General features: G+C 42.4%; 1 long non-coding RNA gene across 1 annotated transcript; it reads left to right on the top strand.

Moving 5' to 3' along the window:
- The first annotated feature begins 296 nt into the window (after positions 1-296).
- On the top strand, positions 297-2,306 carry LOC116365441 (uncharacterized). The gene is made up of 2 exons (XR_004208098.1): positions 297-870; positions 939-2,306. It is a non-coding gene; the product is annotated as an uncharacterized LOC116365441 (long non-coding RNA).
- The last annotated feature ends 4,838 nt before the right edge of the window (positions 2,307-7,144 follow it).

Raw genomic sequence — 7,144 nt, 5'->3', positions numbered from 1 at the left:
CCCTCAAGTGTGGTCTCTACAGCTCTAATGGACTCCGGGGCCGCAGGGAACTTCATCGCCCAGGACTTGGCTTTCTCCCTGACCATAAATTGGCATCCGCTTTCCTCTCCTTTTCCAGTCCAAGCCCAGGAAAAGCAACCATTGGGATCCGGCATAATCACACACATTACAGCACCACTCACCCTCACCATGGGACCCATGCACCAGGAAAGCCTTCCCTTCCTTATCATAACTGCACAAAGTCATCATCACAAAGTCATCCTTGCCCCCCCCCCCCCCCCCCCCCATGCCTCCAATGTCATAACCCCACCATCTCCTGGTCGAGGATAAAAATCACTGCCTGAAGACCTTCTTTCCTGTAACCTGTGGTTCCACACCAGTTGAGAGTCCCGAAAGTGCCCTCCAGCCCATCAGTCGGTCCTCCCGTATCATTGGCCCTGTGATTTGTGACGTAGATGTGGACATCCGGCAGGCTCTGGGGAAGGAATCCCCTCCTGCTACCGGCACTCCAGAACGCATCTATGTCACCACGGGGGTAAGAGATCGGCTGTTCACCTGGGCACACGCATTCCTCGCCTCTGGACACCCAGGTATCACTTGCACTATCCAATCCCTCTCTGAAAAGTACTGGTGGCCCACCTTGGCGCAGGGCATCGCCTGCTATGTCAACTCCTGCTCCATATGTACCCAAACCGAATCACCCCGGCACGCTCCAGCAGAGAAACTACTTCCCCTTCCCGTGCCTCAGGGCCCTGGTCCCATCTGTCCATAGACTTCGCTCCACAAGGAACTTCCAGCTCCGCCTGCCCTCCCGGAAGCTGAGCCCCCCAGTTTGTGGGGCCCTTCACGGTCCTCCGAAGGGTCAATGAGGTAACTTACCATTTTCAACTCCCCACCAAATACCAGATCTTAACCTTTTGTCATGTTACCCTCCTCAGGTCGGTGGTTCCCGGTCCACTGGCTGATGCGTCCCCCATGACACCACTCCACCTCAACTGAACATTGATGGGACCCCTACCTATGCCGTCAGGTCCCTATTGGACTCCCGACGTCAGCTTCAGTACCTGGTGGACTGGGAGGGGTGCGGTCCAGAGGAAAGCTGTTGTGTTTCGGACGACGACATCCTAGACCCCAACATTGTCCAGGATTTCCATCTCCGCCTTCTCATTGCCCTAGGGCCGTCCTCCTGGTCGGCATCTTCGGGAGGGGGTACTGTCACACCTACTCCCGCTCCCTCTCTCCAAAACCGGCTCTATAAGTCATAGCTACTATCTAGGTTTATTATTATCATTTTTTATTATAACCGGTGTTGCAAAAGGCCTGTGACATACCTAGCGTTCTTTTTCTTTGTGGAAATTGTTAGTTTTTGACTAAAGAATGTGTAATGCTTAGGAGAGATGGTAATCCATGATTCAGATCAGGAGGATTGAGATTGTGAGTCATTTTCATAGTCTCACAAAAGGACAAATGTTCCTGTATTTGCTGTCACCTCAACTGTTGCTCGTCAGCAACAACCTTATGAAGTGTTGTTAGTCAGCTGAAACCCTCACTCATTCAAAGTGACCTTGTTTTAGCAGAAGGGTCGACTTCAGGAGTGAACGTTATTTATGATAAGGGTTACACAGAGAAAATCGGACATCTCTGAAATGGAAATGGATGTCTCTACGTTCAGCAAATTATATTTTACCTAAACCTTCACTGAACGCTTGATAAAAAAACAAGTGACACTCCTCATGCCCCAACAATTATTAAAACAAAGTGGATAACAGAACATCCTTACAGTTTAACCTCACCTCTTGGAGACACCAGAGCCTTAGATATGCCGTTTCAGAAACTGTTCTTCGTCCTGTCAGCACTACATGGCAACGCAGGAATTTTGATAGCGGACAGGGCTGCGGGCCAGAAGGTTGTGTTTTCACAGACACCTATGGACAAGAGTAAGGTTGGAAAGATCTAATTCATAGTAAAAGCATTGCATGAGTCTATCATCGTATTTGCAGCAAAATTTGCCATTATAAACAATTCATGCAACTCTACGGAATTTTACATATTAGCAGAATATTTTTTAATATTACACAAATTACTCAAATTACAGGCTAAGAATGGACATGGAGATAGCCCTATGTGTTCATCTTATCCAGTGATGACCTGTCATTCAGGGCAGCTTGGTTTTTCATGTTTAGCTTTGTTTGAGCCTCACCTATTTTGCATGTTAATCTGGCAATATGTGTCACATATCAGTTTGCAAACAATGTACAAAGAATAGAAAAGAAAAAACATTAAGTTAATAAAACCACATACAAACATTGTCTCTTCTTTTGCTTTCTTGAGTAAGGCACCTCCAAAATGGAGGTGTTTCCACCTAGCTCAGTGCTTTCTGTGGTGGTGGTAATGTTCTCTACTTGCACCATGATTGGCTCAGTGTTCTGACGCTCATGGGGACACTACGTCAAAGAAAAATGTATGGGGAGAGCTCGGAAATTCAACCCCCTTCGGTGCTGCCATGTAGTTACATAAGAAGTGCCCATCTAAGAAGGCTCAACGTCATTGGCCACAGATAAAATGATGTCAAATCACGTTATATCTACCGTAGCTTTGATTGGACTGATCATGTCAACATCAAACTTTCTACTGGCAAATCCTTTTCACTCCTTGTCAAATGAAGGGAATTCTGAAGAGAAATTATAGATAAAACGTCGGCCATTGGACATAAACATTGCACATCAAATTGGTAATCGCAAATTCAACAATGAGTGGTTTGGAAGGAATCAGTGGCTGAATGCAAGCATTGCAAAGCAATCACTAGCCTACTATTCAGTGGAGTTGGTTTGTTCGAAGCTTAAAAGGATAAACATTCAACATTGGCCATGCCAATGGCTGAGTTCAAAACAACTAGAAACTTGGAACTGGGAAATCTCAGACTTCAGTGAGTTCAAGACACCTGGGAACTCAGAAAGCTCAGACTGGGAAAATACGTTTTGAACGGTCATTCAACTTGGAATTCCATGTCGGGAACTCAGGCATCTTTCTGGAGCTCCGACCTGAAGATCACTGACTTCATGATTCAACCGTGTTTTTTTGTAGAGTTTCCAGTTGTCTTGAAAGCACCATAAATCCAGAGGATGCAAGACTTTGATGACAAAATTTGCCCACAAAGGACCGCCGCGCAACCTTCCTGTTCATGTGAGCACAGCACAAACAGATGAGTCCAGAAAGGCGTTGTATGCTGCTGCATAAATTATATAATATGCCAGGGAGATATACATACTGTAGCTAATAAAGTAATACCAAGTGTATGCTGTGTAGTAAACTGTTAGTAGCCCATGTCCCTTACTCAAATAATTGGGTCCTTTTTCCCCTCATAACTTAGCCTACTGTTCGCACTTGGTGTTGCACATGTAGCCTAAAGCCTGTTTTAGAGAAATGTCATCAACAAATATTGTAAGAGCTTTCATTGTCTGCTTCTATGCCCCCTATGTTTATCCTACGGTTCTGACTTGGTGCACAGGGAGAATACTGTAAGAACGGCCCATGTTCTTAATTCTGCCGCTGTACGTTTCAAAAGTGCTGAACAAATAGTTATATTGACTACATTCATCCTACTTCACACATTAATGTCTTTACCGAAATTACGCATTGCCTCTTAACCGCTCGTCGTCCCCTTATGCCATCATTTGCGCTTCTCAATTGTCAGTAGAAACATCTGATTTGGCAAGTCAGCCATACCAGCTATCTGTTTTTTATAAAGGCAGTAATTGAGGCTGAATGAACTGTATTGCTGCCAGGTGTAGCAGGAGTAAGGTGTTGAGCCTGCTGTTGGAAAATCTTTATGTAGGCCCTAACATTTTGGGCACCGTTATCGTGCAATTCATGTATTGTTTAGTGCTTTGCTGGCATGCAGCTACTTTTCTTTTTTTTGGGTATGATCTTATCATCTTATCATATTTCTCCAATGTCAAATCAGTGTGTCTTGTTTCCAACGAATCTGTCCCTGTTAGGAATCTGACTGTAGTACTTTCTTTCAAAAGTTAGGCCTAGCTTTCCACCCCAGACAGTAGGCCTACCGACGCAGATTTTTTTTTTGATTTAACAGATGACTACTCTTCTTTAACAACAGAAGGTCACAAGGGTTTCCCTAAAAACTGTCTGGGTATAAACATCTGTTGTACACAAAGTAAATAGCTTAATCAATGGAAAGTGACAGAATTAGATTACTTCTCAAGCAAATTACATTGTTTGCCTCCTTCACTATAGGAGATTGTAGCTCAGACTCTGAATGTTAAAGAAACTAAACAATGACATTCCCATATGGATCGAAGTTACGTCTTTCCAGGGTATTTTCAAGTTGTTTTTTGCATAAAGCATAACGGACCAAAGTGCTGTTATAGATCACTGTATGTAATTGGATCGGTTTTATTTTATTCCAAATCTTAAGATAACAATGGGTAACGGACCAGAGTGCTGTTATAGATCACTATATGTAATCGGATCTGTTTTATGGTAGCCATTTTCTTAATGACATTTTCTTCAATAAAAGGTAGGCCTATGGCATGTCCTCTCATACCCCCTCAATTCCAGTACTGGTTTTAACTTAACAGTCCTTCACTGACTTGGAGGGAGGCTATTTAAAGAGTGCATGGTGGGTGGAGGAATTGAACGACAAATCTATGGATATAGCAGCCTATAGCCTAATTCTGTCTGTCAAACAGGTAGAGCTACCTCTTATTTCTGAAACAGAAAGGAAGAAATAGGCTCCAACACAAAGCCCTTTTGTTGTTAGTAAAGTCTAATTAAATGAAGACGGTTTAAATGAATTATTCCTTCTCCAATTTGCCTATTTTCAGCACTATCAGCTGTCCATTTCCAATTGATTGTGCCGTGACTGCTGCTTCAAGTTTCAGCACCACAATGTAAGTAACTAAAATCTGGCTTACTGTGATGTCAATAACTTGGATAAATACATCATGGGCAAGAAACATTTTGTTTTTCTTGAAATCAATTATAGTAGTAGCAAGCTATCAAAGTTGACCTCCGGTCCTCAAATGCTCTGCTTCTCAAACTGAACAGAACATAGGCTATAGGCTAGTCTACGCGCAAGATATTGCATTTTTTTGGACGAACAGAACATAGGCTATAGGCCTACACAGCGCAACATTGGTTAGGCAGCAAAAAAAACGGTATTGATCAGCAAGGGCAGAGCAGGCCTCAGGGTTGGAATATCCGTTGCAGTGTGTAAGCAGTCTAGTTTTATTTATGCTATCCCAGCAGCTATCTTAGAAATATAACTTTTCTCTGTGCTTCTCTGAGGATGCACTTCGTAGCCTGTAGCCTATAGGCTATAAATCATTTGATTGAGACCACGCTAAATAACCTATAGGGACACTTCATATTTCACAACCAACAGAGAATTTCAAATTACATGACCCTCCCCTGCACTAGATTTAAAAAATAGTAAATCCTCCTCTTGACTGAAATTGAAAAAGCATGACCCTCCCCTTTTTTCCTCCAGGTACCCACCCTGTACATCTCTTAGCATTACAAATTAATCGTACTAACTAAGAATGTTCTTAAGTTAAAGTTATAAACAGAAGTGATAGTAATACTATAAATGATTAACCGTTACAGAACTCTTCTGAAGGGTGACACAGCGTTTTTAGTCTGTACTCTTTCTCCCTCCCCCTCTATTCCTATTTGTCTCCCTCCTTCCCACTCTTTCTCCTATCATAACCTCCCGTTGGTTGTACTACAGTATGGACTGACTCAGGCTCTGCCCTGGCTGTATTTCTGCCTTGTCATTGTGACTCAGCATTCTGGAGACCCAAACAGAGACGGAAGAGGACGCAAAATGTTCACTCCCTCAATGGTTCTGTTTCAATGGATGTCAAGGACTATGCAGACCACTATCGCATTGGTTTCTATGGAGTACCCCACTATCACCGTGACAATGGTGGAAGGAGACTAGGTCTCATGACTATTGAAACAGACTTGAGCGGCGAAGAGTGGGCGAAAACGTCCTGAGACTAGGAAAAAAAGGGAAGAAGTAGAGAACAGTAGTAACATACTCTGTAACTTACTAAGGCATTTTAAACAAATAGCTGTAATATGGTTGTTTCTGATGAATGTTGGAGGGAAAATACACCAACAACTTTCCTGATCATTTGGCCAATATACCCCAATCACAACTCAAGTAACAATATTTTTCAATATTACTTTAAACTGTAGGTCTACCTAACAGTTTAGAAAATCACCACCAAACCCCTTGGTTTTTCACACTCAATAGTTTCCTGTGTGTATCAAGAATGATCCACCTCAGATAGGGACATACAGCCAATTTAACACAACTGTGGGAAGCATTGGAGTCAACATGAACAAGCATCCCTGTAGAATGCTTTCGACACCCTGTAGATCGAGTCCTTGCCCCAACGAATTGAGGTTGTTCTGAGGGAAAAAGGGGAGTTTGCAATTCAGTATTAGGAAGTTGTTCTTGATGTTTTATACACTCAATGTATATATACAGTGCCGTACAAAAGTATTTCCCCCTTTCTGATGTTCTCTATTTTTGCATATTTTTGATACTGAATGTTATCAGATCTTCACCCAAAACCTAATATAAGATAAAGGGAACATGAGTTTACAAATAACAACAACAAAAAAGATGTACTTATTTTATTTATTTAATTAACCAAGTTACGCAACACCTAATTCCCCTGTGTATCAAAGTAATAACTGGTATTGCCACCTTAAGCTGCAATTACTAAAAACAAATGCCAAATACCATATCGGTCCAAATTATCAGGCAGGTGTGTTATTTAGCAATAAGCATGACAACCTATATTATGGGGTTGCATGGGGTTTCCCATCAACATTTACCCCAGTGTGCTAATCATTAGCTAGATCAGTGGTTCTCTATCCTGGTCCTGGGGACCCAAAGGGGTGCATATTTTAGTTTTTTTCCCAAGCACTACACAGCTGATTCAAATAATCAAAGCCTTTTGATGAGTTGATCATTTGAATCAGCTGTGTAGTGCTAGGGCAAAAACAAAAATGTGCACCCGTTTGGGTCCCCAGGACTGGTTTTGAGAACCAGTGAGCAAGATCATAAACTCAAAACATTATCTTGTTGCTAGCAACATAGACTATTGCT

Source organism: Oncorhynchus kisutch, unplaced genomic scaffold (genome assembly GCF_002021735.2).
Source record: "Oncorhynchus kisutch isolate 150728-3 unplaced genomic scaffold, Okis_V2 scaffold1237, whole genome shotgun sequence".
Classification (NCBI taxonomy): Eukaryota; Metazoa; Chordata; class Actinopteri; order Salmoniformes; family Salmonidae; genus Oncorhynchus; species Oncorhynchus kisutch.
This window is presented reverse-complemented; position numbering and strand designations above follow the sequence as displayed.